This window comes from Vidua macroura, chromosome 1, assembly GCF_024509145.1.
Source record: "Vidua macroura isolate BioBank_ID:100142 chromosome 1, ASM2450914v1, whole genome shotgun sequence".
Lineage (NCBI taxonomy): Eukaryota > Metazoa > Chordata > Aves > Passeriformes > Viduidae > Vidua > Vidua macroura.
The window spans coordinates 149,000,488-149,014,523 of NC_071571.1; positions in this window are offsets into that span (position 1 = coordinate 149,000,488).

The following is a 14,036-nucleotide window of genomic DNA, read 5'->3' on the forward strand; positions in this document are numbered from 1 at the left end:
CCTTGAACTTCCAGGGATGGGGCATCCACAGTTTCTCTGGGCTACATCACATTTTAAGAGCAACTTCTATCTCAGTCCCTAAAAACTGATCAGATGCAGACTGATGGGTAACATGAATGTGAGCCAAAGCAGTTTTTCAGCTTTATGGGAGATGAAAAGGGCAATGGGAAAGATCAACAGACCATTCCATCCCATCGATTTGTTTGCCTTTGCTGAACTCTATTACTGCCCTGAAGTACTTGGTGCTGGAACTGCCCAGGCCCATGAATGATTAATATTGCTGCAATTGGAAGTGTTTGATTGTGTGAGAAATAAAGTACATACTGATAATTTAGGAGGGGAAAAATAATACATGGCTGTTCCCTAAATGATAGGTACCTGTCAAGGAGACACAACAAAACAGGAGTTGAGTGGACAAAATATCCTAAAAAGGAGCATAGCCAAGAGGGCCATGAAGCACGCTCCAAGGATTAACTCAACATGGGCATTTCCTAATTTGCAGCCTGAGAAATGTTCCTTTAAACTCTGTGGTGCTGCACGTGCACACACAAGGAACCCTAAGGGAAGGTCAGAATTAGAATACAGCTACTCTTGACTCCTTAACCTATGCTTGGATCATGCATTCCACAAATTGACCCCTCATAAGTGCATTTGCCACAGACGCTTTAGAACAAGCCCTTACTGGTTGTCTGCCAAATTCCTGCTATTCTAAAACATCCTCACTGCTAGAAGAGGACTTTGCAGTGTATTTTTTGCCTGCTGCAGCCACGCAGTGTCTGCAGGCTGAAATCTTGATGCAATATCCCCAAGTATAACTTTTCAGTGTTTTGCCCAGAGGAAGTAACTCCAGATTTAAATTATACTCTTGCATATCAAGCTTAGAAATCTTTCTACTGATTGTCCAAGAAAACCCCAAGGTAACCTGCAATCAAAATCTACGTGACAGACTTTAGCTTTGGCATCATTGACCAGACTGTCAGGAAAATCTCCACTGCACCCTGTGAATACATGTGTTTATGGACCAGCCAAGTCCATAAAGGGTGACCCCTTCTCACTTCAGCTAACAAGGAGTTTGAATTTAAAAAGAAGTTCTACATCTAATAGGCTGGTTCTGTATAAAATGCAGTTGCTCAAGCATCTTGGTAAGCCTTACTGAAATAGTTATCAAGGAAAAGACCCATGGGAAGTATCTTAGAGTTTGAAGGGATTAGGAGAACTGATAAGGAGAGGCTGATAAGGGGAAGCTTTGCATATCTGATCTGGGAAAACAATGCCTGAAAACTGAGTTTGCCCAAGAACCAGGCACCAGCACCTGTAGCACTTGTACTGACAGCTTCTCTCACCATGTTTATTTACTTACTGGCAAAGGCAGGAAGAATATCTTGAACTTGAAATTGAAGCATTGGTTCAATATTTCTAGATGCTTAAAAAAATTATAGCAAAGTAGCTTATCAGGGCTGTATTTTATTTGAATTTTTTTCAATTTTTTTTCAAATATTTTTTCCCCTTAATTGTTACTTACTTTCCTCTGCAAAGCTGTAGCCTGCACCTCTTCAGCATCACCAGGAAACTTGCAACAGAGATCAGTTGACTTGTCATAATCTCATTTGCACTATCCTCTTCTACCCCCAAAAGATTCTCAAGAATATAATTCAAGTCACACAGATTGCAAGTCAGTTACAAAACATGTTGATCGATATTCCGCCTCTGCAGTGGCTCATCTTTTGGGATGCAAATTTACTTGAATCTTGTGGATATTAACACAATAATATTATTATATACATAAAAATTTAGGAATGCTCTTGGAAGAGAACACACTCTAAACTACATTACCAAGTAGCAGGGGCATAGCTCACCCATCCTAATAATGACTGTATTGCACAAGGCTAAGTTAGAAAACTTTGCCCATAGTTTTTCATCTTCTTCTTTTAAACCTAGCACAATGCTGAACTGTTTCTCATGTTGTTGCTGAAACAGGGTTTGCAACACATAGACCTCCTGGAAATAGAAAATCCATCACCTGAAGATAATACAAAGCACACTGGCTGTTTGGGGTAATAAATAACATTATTCCCAGAGCTTCATACATTTACATTAACCTCCACATCTGTCTGCGGGGTGTCCAGATTAAAGAGGAGTGATACAAGCAAGACAAAGACCAAAACGATGTCCAGAAAATTATGGTAGGACCAGTTTGTGATGGAGTGGAAAATCCTGAGATTTTTCCTCAGTACTGCATGTTCAAACTCCTTAGTGTGGTATGTATGGAGCATGTTGATTTTGTACAGGGTCATAGAACACCAGTCCTTTGGCCTAAGCCCTGTAAACCTGTACTGGCAAAGTCCTACAAATCCCATTTCCTCTCAAGCACAGGCTGAACTGTTCCAACCTACATTTGCTATTAGGAAGAAGCCTTTAACACTGAGCCGCTGCAGGCTATTCAATATGAGAGTACTCCAGTCTTACAGGGCCAATTTCCTGCTTTTTATATCCTCATGGAAGTTCTTACAGCTCTTGGAATGAAATTTAATATTTTCTTTTTTAGTACAGTCAAGGATTATGTCAGTAAAAAGACCCATATGTAATGGCTTTATATAGTTAGCAAGCAGAGCTGGAGCAAGGAATCGGGATGGGGTAACAGCCTAAATCTATTTGGAAAATAGACAACATACTTTCTAACAAAGAGGAGCCTGGTGAACGCATTTCCCAGAACTCTTAACTGGGGCAAGGACGAATTGCTCTGCATTCCTTGCTCTATGCCTTATGATAATGGCCTGGATAACCAGAATCCCTACAAACTCCAGAAATGAGCTCATACCCATTGTCTGTCACTCTCAGGGTTATTAACAGGGCCATGCTAATTGGACATGTACTACACACTCACCTACCGCTTCCCAACATTTCTGCTGAACTATCCAAATGACAGAAAATTTCCCAAATACAGGAACGTGAATGCCTCCTTTTGAGCCACGTGGCTGAGTTCCTCCTCCATGTGTTCCAAAAAGATGATGGACATCTAAGGTAATGAAAGTTTGTTCAGAAACAACAAGTGCATTTGATTAAGAGATTTAGTACTGCAGAGCCTTTCCATGGTCTAATTTGCATGCTCTTGACCTTTGTAATGAAACCCAGACCTCTACTGTGGACACCAGCACGCCAGCAAAAGTGAAGGATCTGTGAATAAAGGCCATGAATTTAAGAGGTATCTGTTGTTACTTGTGGAGGTACAGATAGCAGGGTTGCATCTTCAGCTCTGAACCTTTCCTTCTCCATCCAGCACTCCCAGATTTTTTATCCACTGCCGGAAACCCACCCAAGCTGAGAAATCTCCATGCTCTTCTTCACTGAGAACAAGCACAGCCATTTCTCTTTTAAAGCATCAGAGGGAAAAAGGACAATTGAACAGATATAGGCAGCTTGCAAGGAACCCCTTCTCTCCAGGTATTCTAGAAACAGGCCAGTCTTTACCTCCTTGTTGCAGCAGGGCCCCAGGGTAGAAAGCAATTCACAGTGAGTTGACATTGCAACAAAGCATTTTGAGAACTGACCCAAAACAAAAGGTGGTACTGGAACTGATGTAGGATTGCCACTTAATTTCTCATAATTGTATTACTCAAATAATTTAAGGCAGGGGCAAATCTTGGAAGCCCCAACAGCAGAACCCTAAGTTTAGACACCTTACCCAGCTCAGGTGTCTGCAGAGTGAGGAGGTTGTGTGGAGAATTTAAGATTGAAAATCTTGGAAGTGACTGCCTCCAATCTCTTTTTGGCTCTGACCTGAAAGGTTTCTCTTTCTTATGAAAGGAGCTGGGCTAAGAGGAGGCAGGAAGAATCACCTCCTCTCACCACAAAGTTCTGCATTGTGAATGTCTTCACCATCAAGACAGACTTCTATAAAATGAGAGAAATAAGAAGCATGGCCTCAGTGCAGGACAGTTTTGAGTGAAGACAAGTTGGATCTTTGATGTCTCAGCCATCTCTGCCCACCGCCGTGGCCACCATCAGCATGGGACAGGCAGGTATGGGGAAAACAGGGGGGTCAAGCAGAAGCAGAGTTTATCAAGTGTCAGAGATCCTAAGTCCAAGACTGAGAAAAAACCCACGCTTTACTCCTCTCAATCTCTGAATGTGACACGCAGGAAATCACTGACTGTGAATCCTTCCATGATTTCACCATGATCCCAGAAGAGGAAGACCTGCAGGAAAATTCTGCCTTGTCACTATTATTGTTATTTCTGCCCCTAGGACTGAGAGTAAGATGGAAAACTAAATAATATGGGATGAATGGATTGGGAGCAGCCCTGCCAAGAAGGAATCGAGGGTGCTGGTGGATAAGAAGATGGACATGAAACAGCAATGTGCACTTGCAGCCCAAAAATTCAACCATATGCTGGCCTGCATCAAAAGCAGAGTGGCCAGCAAGCTAAGGGTGGTGATTCTGCTCCTCTACTCCACTCTCATGAGACCCTTAGACACTTAGAGCAACACTGGAAGGACATTGACCTGTAGGAGCGAGTCTGTAGGAGGCCACAAAGAGGATTAGAGGGATGAAGAAGCTCTCCTGTGAGGAAAGGCTGAGATAATTGGAATTGTTCAGCCTGGAAAAGAGAAGGCTCTAGGAAGACATTATAGAAGCCTTCCAGTACCTACAGAGCTGAAGAGAGGCTTTTGTCAAGGATAATGTAGTGCTAGAACAAAGGATAATGGCTTTAAGCTGAGAGAGGGCAGGTTTAGATTGGATATTAGGAAGAAATTCTTTACTTTGAAAGTGGTGAGGCACTGGCACAGGTTACCCAGAGAAGTTGTGGATATCCTATCCCTGGAAGTGTTCAAGGCCAGGTTGGATGGGGCTTGGAGCAACCTGGTCTAGTGGAAAGTGTCCCTGTCCATGGCAAGGAGGTCAGAACTAGGTAACCTTGAAGGTCCTCTCCAACCCAAACCACTTCATGATTCTGTGAAAGCAGAAGATGATCTGAAGACACCGAAGAGAAGTACAGCAAATAAAGGTCTGACAGCTGTAAATTTAACAGGAAAATATGTAGCTGAAGAACACATGTAGTTTCTAGCAGGAAGGGCTCTCTTCACCGCTGTCACTCATGCAGAAAGGATAAGATACAAAAGCTTGTGCTCTACAGCCCACACACAGCTCTTATGTCAGGCAGCTGACAGAGGCAAGAGGGCTGTCACTTAGGAGCTGATAAGAGAAGGTGCAGCTACCCCTGAAGCACAGCTGGGTCTGCCTGTCTGTGCTTATGGCAAGTGGTGTGATAGCATCAGATCAATAATTCTGATGTTGGCTGGAAGAGTTTTGGGCCATTTCAACTCTCACCCTGTCCCATCCTCTCCACTCTGCTTCCTTCCTTGTCATTCTTCATGCAAGTTTCAGAAACAGCAGTGGGAAAAGAGAAAGCAAAAGGGAATGGGCAAAGAAAGACAAAAAGGAATTTACAGATGACATGAATAAAATATCTCACTCAAGTCTTCCTAACATTATCATTTCTTCATATTTAAAATTTTCACAATTAACTGTAGGAGGAAGTGCCTCAAACGGTCTCAAAAAGACCTGAGACTCCAAAAAATCACTTAATTCCCTTTTCCCTACATCTTCACATGTAATATCCTGATTTTTTTCTCTTAAAAGAAGAGAGAGCTATTGCATAGATAATATAGGTATCAAAGATTTTATTTGATAGCTGGGGAGAGGATATTTTGAAATGGATAAGGACATAGAGTGTTTTCAGGAAAATAATAACAAAACCAAAAATAGAAAATTTGATGGAGTAGAAAGGACATGGAAAATTGTAGAAATGGAAAAGAGATAAGTACGTAGCCAGCAGTGCTAGAACTTAAAACAAATTAAATCTGTGCCTTTCTGGACTGTAAAGCTTAATTTCAAATAGTCTCACACTATACTCTTTTTCTTAAGACATAGCAGAGCTCTGGCTGGGATTTATCTCAATTAAGTTTAGGCTGTAGGTGTATAAACTAACATGTTATGGGGTTTTATACTAAGCTCCTTTCAAGTTCATGAAGAGAAAAAAAAAGAAAGAAAAAATCCATAAACAGATTGATTTTACCTCTTTCTCATGAGGAAGAGTAAAATAAATTAACTACTGACAAGAAGTGATTCTTTTCCCCAGACACAATAAAAGAAGCTTGGACAAAGAGCAAAGATTTAGATATTGGTGTTCCAACAGATACCAGTATTTCAGCAAATGTCTGTCTGGTCAAGGTGACATAAGAAATTCAGCCAAAAGCAGCAACAGCTAAAGATGGTAAAGGTAATGATAGGAAAATTTATCAATTTCAGAGGCAGAGGAGGAATAGACTTGAGTGCAAAGTCTTTGTCTAACGGAGAGCAGAAGAAGCATAACTTGACTCCTAAACAGATCCCCCTTCCTGAATGATGAAATTGTCCAAGAAAAGCAGGTTTGGGAAGAAGAACCAAAATGAGCTAGGAAAAGCAATATCTTTTTGAACTTTAATACTAGTTTCCACAGGGAGAGCTTAAGAACATTCTGTGCCGAGTTTAGTCTAGTTTCTGGGTGAATTATAACAGATATGGGAACCAAAACTTTGGGGCACTTCTGGGTTGCCTAAAATTCTTAAACTTCACTCTGAGTTTTCTCTGTCCATGAATTGGATTGGATGCAGCCAGCCTTGAGGCTCAACTGACCCAAATGCCAGCAGGTGATGCTCTGCTGTCATTGACTGAAGGGAGGCTCAGGAGCCCTCACCAGAAAAATAAAGGGTACAAAAAGGCCCTGAGCACTTTGGCCTTTCTACATATGTTTTGGCACTAGATTTCCTGCTCCACTCAGGAGCAAATAGATACTTTGCTTTCTTTTCCTTTTGATGCCAAGGAAAATACCAAAGTACTAATACATTGCCATGGGCAGACATGCATATGAATTGACATCATATTCAGATAAGCAAATATTTCCAACACAGTTGCTGTCTGAAGAGTAACTGTTTTAATCTATCTGTTGTCAAATAGGCAAAAAAAAAAAAAAAAAAAAAAAGAAAAAAGAAAAAAGAAAAGGATGTGATTGTGCTTGTTTTACTGTTTTGTCTTTGTTAGCAAAACTGTCAGCCTGTCCTTTAAGAGATAAAACAGGTGTTATAATTTGTTTTCCATAGATACATATGAAATCTGATTTGATGTGTGATAGTTTGTCATGTTCATGTCAATGTATTCAGTGACCAACACTTATTTATAGATTAGTACAGCTGAAGGAGACAATAACATGCAGTCTAACCTCCCAGCCAACATAAATCCAGAATTATTCTTAACAATCCCAGTATGTGATCGATACCTTGTTCAAAATTGCAGTACTTTTCCTGATCTATAGAACTATTGGTTTTGATTTATGACAGAACATTCCCTCACTAGGACTAGAAAGCTCTTTGAGTACTCAGCTACCATCACCTGATGCACTTGATCTCTAAAATAAATGAATTCCTCTTCTGTTTGCAGTGTCATGCTTTAATCTGAAACCCTTCCCTGACTTCTAGGGCCCAGAAGAAGTTGCTAGACTGGTGGTTAATCATGAAAGAGTTTTAATTTTTTCTGTACTATGGTAAATGTGAAAGGCCACAATGCTGTTAGCTATTTCTTGGCCTAAAAATAATCACAAACATAGAAATAAGAAATTAAATAACACATTAGCTCAGCTGCATGAACAATGTTTCACTTGCATAATAAAGAGAAAAAGAAAATAAAAATTTTCAAGCTCCTTGCCTTCTGCTTTCAACAGAAACTGAAAACACAGGTGGTGCTTAACACTTCCTGGTTAAATGGAGAAAAACTAAATACAAGATGATACCAAATCCTCAAACTGAGAAAAACTTTTGTGCAACTACACAGCAAGTACCTCAAGAAGTTCTGCACAAAACCTTGATGGTAGTTACAGCAAATGCATTCCCTGTATTTTTACTGGGAAACACTTTTTAAAGCTAGTAAGAAAGTACGTTTTTCAGCTGTTATCTTGTATCCAACTTCCAGGCTTTTTGATGCACTCCTGCTCCCCATTCAGCTTCCACGCCTTCTCTTCCACTTGGCATGTACGGCATGTGGGTTGCTGGGGTTACTCCCAAATTCAGGGAAGGAATTTTCTTTCAAAAATTCAGCAGGCTTAAATCTAAACTGCTGAACTGTGGCTTTCATTTCCAGTGAAATTCCATGCCAGCACAAATACTTACGTCTCTCAGGCAAATCGGACATCCAAGAGAATTACACTGTGAGCAATAACCGGTATGTGCCCCAATATACTATAAAGGGAATGGGAAAGGAAATAATCTATAAGAACCCTAATTTGCTAGGCCTGGAGAGATATATTTTTACAAAGGCATGCAATGACAGGACAAGGGGGCATGGGTTTAAGCTGAAGGAGGGTAGATTTAGATCAGACATTAGGAAGAAATTCTTTCCTGGGAGTGTGGTGAGGCCCTGACTCAGGCTGCCCAGAGAAGCTGTGGCTGCCCCATCCATGGAGGTGTTCCAGCTTGGATGGGGCTTGGAGCAACCTGGTCTAGTGGAAGGTGTCCCTGCCCAGGGCAGGGGATTGCAAACAGAGGACCTTGAAGGTCTCTTCCAACCTAAACCACTCTGGTGTTCTATGGTTTGCTGCATGGGAATTCTGGTCTTGCCACATTTACTCACTAGCAAGTGCTGTAAAGCTACAAAACTTCAACATTACGTGGGGTATGAAAGCTTTGGAGAGCCACTGTACTTAATTCATCTCACATAAATGGTGTCTTTCCACAGCACAGTCTTCTCTGTAGGACTGGCACCATACAGTACAACAGACAGGTTTGACATTTATCTGTTGAAAGGGATTTCCCCATCTTTGAAATATCCGTGTGAGACAGATGAGAGCACAGCTGGTTCCCTGCATTACAACCAGCCCTCTGAGCAGAAGACTGGTGTGGGCTTAACTCTTCTCTCTGGTGCTCCCATCCACATGAACCATAGCTTTGACTCAAGTCTGAGAGAGAACAGCTCTACCTCCTCACATTTGGCCTCCTCTTTGAAAAGGCAGAATTTTATTTCCCTCTGAGGTGTACAAAACAAAAGATTGAGAGCATAATGCAGGTCTTCAGTTTTTATATTGAACTTCCACTTCTGAAGTCCCTGGAAAAATGTTTATTGCAGCAAATTGAAAAGCATATCCTGCCTCACACCCCCAAGTCTCTTCTCACTGACAATAAGCCATTTCTTGCTTTTCCACACCACTGCGTTAGTTTGATGTATTGATTCATTTATTCACATGAAGCAGCTTGTCTACCTTGCCTGTAACTACACTGTTTATGAAAAAGTTCACCATGGAAAACAAAACAATATGCACAAATAAATCCTTCATAGACCATCAGATTTTTTCCATAAGATTTGATTTGGGATGCTGTTCGTAAAAACCAGTCTATTACTTTTCTAAAGTATTCAGTTATATCCACAGGAATGCCACTGGATATCCATAAGACCACAGTTTCCCCTGGTTTTGTGTATTTCATGAGTAAAGTCCTTGTAAGCTTCAAAGTATTAAAATATATAAATAGTATTAAAATCTATAATAAAAGTTTCAGTATTAAAACTTTTGATGTTCATCATAGGCTAGAACAGAGTTACAATTCAGGGCAACAGAAACACTCTGTCACACGTTGCTGTGATGTTATCACTGATGTTATTCAACTTTCCAATTTATTAAAACATTATGATACCTGGAAAATATTCACAAGTTGTCATCTTGTTCCCTTTAACATCCTAGGGGCAAAAAGATTTTTTCCCCACATACCAATGTGCAAGAGTGTCAGCTTTATGATTCCTGCCTATGAATTACACCAGGAGGACTCAGTTTCACTGGCAACAATTCAAACCCAGGAAAGTCAGGACAATGAAGTGACTTCAAAGGAACATGAGTTATTGGAAAGATCATGCAAGAGCAGGCTAAGTATTCAACATGCTTCAGTTTCATCAGATTCCAAATTGCAGGAACCAATTATTTTTTTGTCGTGGCAAAGCTCTCATATCTCTGAGCCTGGCTCCATCCTGATGCGCAGCTGCAACTCTATTAGTGTAAATCAAAAAGAAAAAATGATAACAAAACCAACAACTAAAAAAAACCAAAAACCAAAAAACAAAACAAAACAAACCAAACAAACTAAACAAAACAAAACAAAACAAAAAAAAAAAAAAAAAAAAAAAAAAAAAAAAAAAAAAAAAGCAAACCCAAGCTCCAAGGGACATACACAAGTGCAAAGTAGGAATAAAGCCACACAGATCCTGGTGCTGAGGCTGACCCACCTTTCTGCAGAGGACAAGCTCTTAAAATAAATGTTACCAAAGCACTGAAATCCATTCAACAATTACTCTAAGATTGTTCTACTTAATGAGAGACTTCTCTTCAGCCACAAGTTATAAATAGGAGCATTGCCTTTGCATAGTGTGAATCTCACAGCAAAGGGAACATTTCTAGGGGAAAATCAGAGATTTAACCTAGGAATGGATTATATCATCCTGTTTCTGTTTTTAGAAAAAGAATGAGAGGCGGGAAAAGTATTTTTCCCTCCATGTGTCTCTGAGGCACTTTCAGACCTACCTTATTCCTGAGCTCTGTCCTGCAGCAGAGGATTGCCTTTAGGAATGTTGCTCCTGCAGGCTCCAGCCCTGCAAGTAAACAGGCAGGGACGGGCAGGATGTGGGCAGAACTTGGGAACTTCTCTACCCCTCCCAGGGACCAAAGTAGCCTCAGAGCCACCACAAATGCAGAAGAGAAGGATGGTAAAGAAGGGCTACCCCTGTTGTGGTGCCTCCCATGATTGCTGCCCTCAGCTCCTGCCTGGCACAGGGGAACACATGGACACTGCTTAACACGCCTTTCCTCTGCTGGCAGATCCAGAGCCTGTCCTGGTCCCAGTATCAGCACTCGTGGATTGGGGGATTCACTGGTGTTTGCAGATAACCCATTTAATTCAGTCCTGCCTGGCACTCACAGGTCAGTGAGTGAGTTCTAGTCTGTGATTTCAAGTATTTCCTGATGAAATTGCCTAGGAAGGATATGGCCAGAAATGTTCCAGCTCACCTGGTTTGCCACAGAGAGCAGTCTGAGGGCATTTTTTTCCCCACAATGTTGTCATATACAATTTTTTAAGAAACAACTAATTCATAATTTTAAATCTACAGGTTTTGACAATTACTGAAAGCATTAAAAATATATATGCACTTTAAAAGTTATGAATTTTAAAAATAATGCATTTCTAATAGTTCAGGTATTCCATTTGAATTCACTACATCAGTGGAAGCCAACACAGACAGTAGTTTTTTTAAACATCACACCCTGAGATATGTGATTTAGTCTTTACTGGCTCTGCTGATTTATTAGCGCAGCTCACAAAAGGATCAATGTTCAGGCAATCCCACTGGTCTCTCAGCACACCTCTTAGAAGATTAAAGTACTCCATAATTTTTTATTGGAATGATAGAATCTGTCCCTAAATACAGGCAGCACAATAAGAACATCAATAAATTGGGAGTCATTTTCCACTTAAGTCTGTATAACTTCAAAGACACTGATGAAACCTTAAATCACAGAAAATAACTGCTAGTGACAGAATTCTTCTTAGGCTTCGTGGATTTATTCCCAGAAAGCATTAAGCCCACAGGAAAGATTAAATTAATTTTTTTATCACTAGTTCCCATTCTGCATTTAGATTGTTTAAAATAAATCCATAAGAATTGATTTCTACTGTCTAAGAAAGCATCAGTGCGAACAAGGTCAGAGGCCTTTCCCCAAATTCAGGTGATAAAATGAAGGACCTTAGTGGAAGAATTTTTGAGCCTTAAATATAAAGTTGAATATAAAGTAATCCCTGAGTGATCCTTGACTACCCACCCACAGAGAAAATTACTTATTTTCATCTACAAGTTTTCTCATTAATATTTGAAATTTGGGACCCTGCAACACAGATGCAGGCACTGAACTAGACATGCCCACCATGTTTTGTGCAGGGTCACCAAAGGGAGCTGTATTTTCAGTGTTTCACTCTAAAACTTTCATTGAGTGGCACCACTGGTGGGGAATTAGCTCAAATGGAAGAGCGAGAGGCAGCAGGATCGACGCCCGCATTCTCCAGGGTTTTCAAAATTTATTTCATTATAATTTATGAATTATTTTATTTCAGAACTTATTTAATGTATTTCACTACTCTGAGATGAGCTCAGCTGGCCAGAGCCAGGTGCTGACAGCACCAAGGTTGTGGGTTCCATTCCTGTACGGGCCGTTCACTGAAGAGCTGGACTCACTGATCCTGGTGGGTCCCTCCCAGCTCAGATATTCTGTGACCACTGATGGAAGATGGAAGTTTTTACTCTCCTTCAGGTATCAGACTAATTTTTTTTTTTTCATTTAATAAGAAGTGGGTATCATATTTCTCCTTTCTCCTAGAAAATAATGTCACAAACTTTTGAAAATTTTCCCCTGGTATCTAACACTTTACGTGCTCCTTCTGCAATTTTTAGCTTTTAACTCCTATTCTTTTCACTTTCTGTGATTTGTGTTCCAGGGGATGAAACTTTAGAGTGTTTTGTGATTCAGTTTGACTTCGCCAAGAAGGCCACAAGCTTGTCTTTTTTGATAAATCATAAGATAAAAAGAACTATCTCCTGTAAAAGAAAAGATTTCACAAGTCCTAGCACTTGTGAAAATGTTGCTTAGATGTGAATTAGGTGGTTTAGATGATTATTAACCCAATAATCATTCAAAATCTTGGGAAGAAGACTCTGCTCTTGACTGCAGGCAACACACTTGAAGCAGCAGCAATTCCGGAAGCATGAAATGCTGATCATTGACCCTCTTTAAAACCCTGCAGGACAGCAGGGATCTGGTGTAAAACCTACAAGACTCTCTCAGCCACTTGTCCACTGCTCAGGAGACTGGGTGCTGCTCTTGCCATTGTCTCATCTCCCAAGCAATGTGAGAAGCTACCAAGATGCAGTTTTTCATGAAGAGAGTTAGGCAATGAACAAAAAATGCAAGCAGGTGGTGAGACAAATAGGGTTTAAAATGCCTTTTTTTTAGATGGGAATGGGGACTTGGGTGGATTTCAGATAAAGAAGCTGTGGATGCCCCATCCCTGGAAGAGTACAAGGACAGACTGGATGGGGTTTGGAGCAACCTGGACTAGTAGAAAGTGTCCCTGACCATGGCAGGAGGTAGGAACAAGATGACCTTTGAGGTTCCCTCCAACCCAAACCATTCTGTAATTTCTATGGTTAATTTTGTATAAAATTACTGTGACAAAGCCAGAATTAAGCTGAGTTCAGCTGTCAAAGTCTTGCATCAAAAGCAAGGCTTTCCTGTCCCACATTATCTCAGCTGGGACAGGAGCAAAGGGTGCCCTGTTTACCAGACTTCATCCTCGTGTGGAAAGATTTACCTTGTAATAAACAGGATTTCACTAATCCCATGGGCATACAGCATTAAAGGTCCAAGGGGCTAATAGGCTCCTCAAATCTCCCATTCTTCCTGATGGTGTTGAAGGAGAAAAACTCTTCTATAAGCTTTGCAGACATCCAGTTCAGCATCATGTCATAGAACAGAGAAGGCATTAGCATTTATCATCTGATTGGGCAAACAAGTTAGCCAAACAAGAAGAGCTAGTAATGAGGCAGAAAAGCTGTTTGCACAATGGCACAGATCCTCCCACCTAGGCATGAATCAAGATTCAATTTCAATTGAATAGTAGTATTCATAATACTACTATTTAATTGAAAGACTCCATAGATAAAGGCCAATTTTTAATTGAGACACTCAAGTAGATAAAGGCCAGATTTTTGCAGACAGCATCAGACTGACAAAAGAAAAAATCCATGCTCTGTGGAGCTTCTTAATGACAAATGAGAATTAATAAACCTTGTCCTGTTTGTAACAGGGATAAGTGAAATGATAATTTACGCCAGTGTCCGTTTCACAGGGAATTGTTGCCTGCCATGTTCCAGCAATTATTTGGGTTTCAGTGCAGAAGAAACACTGGCTTCGTGT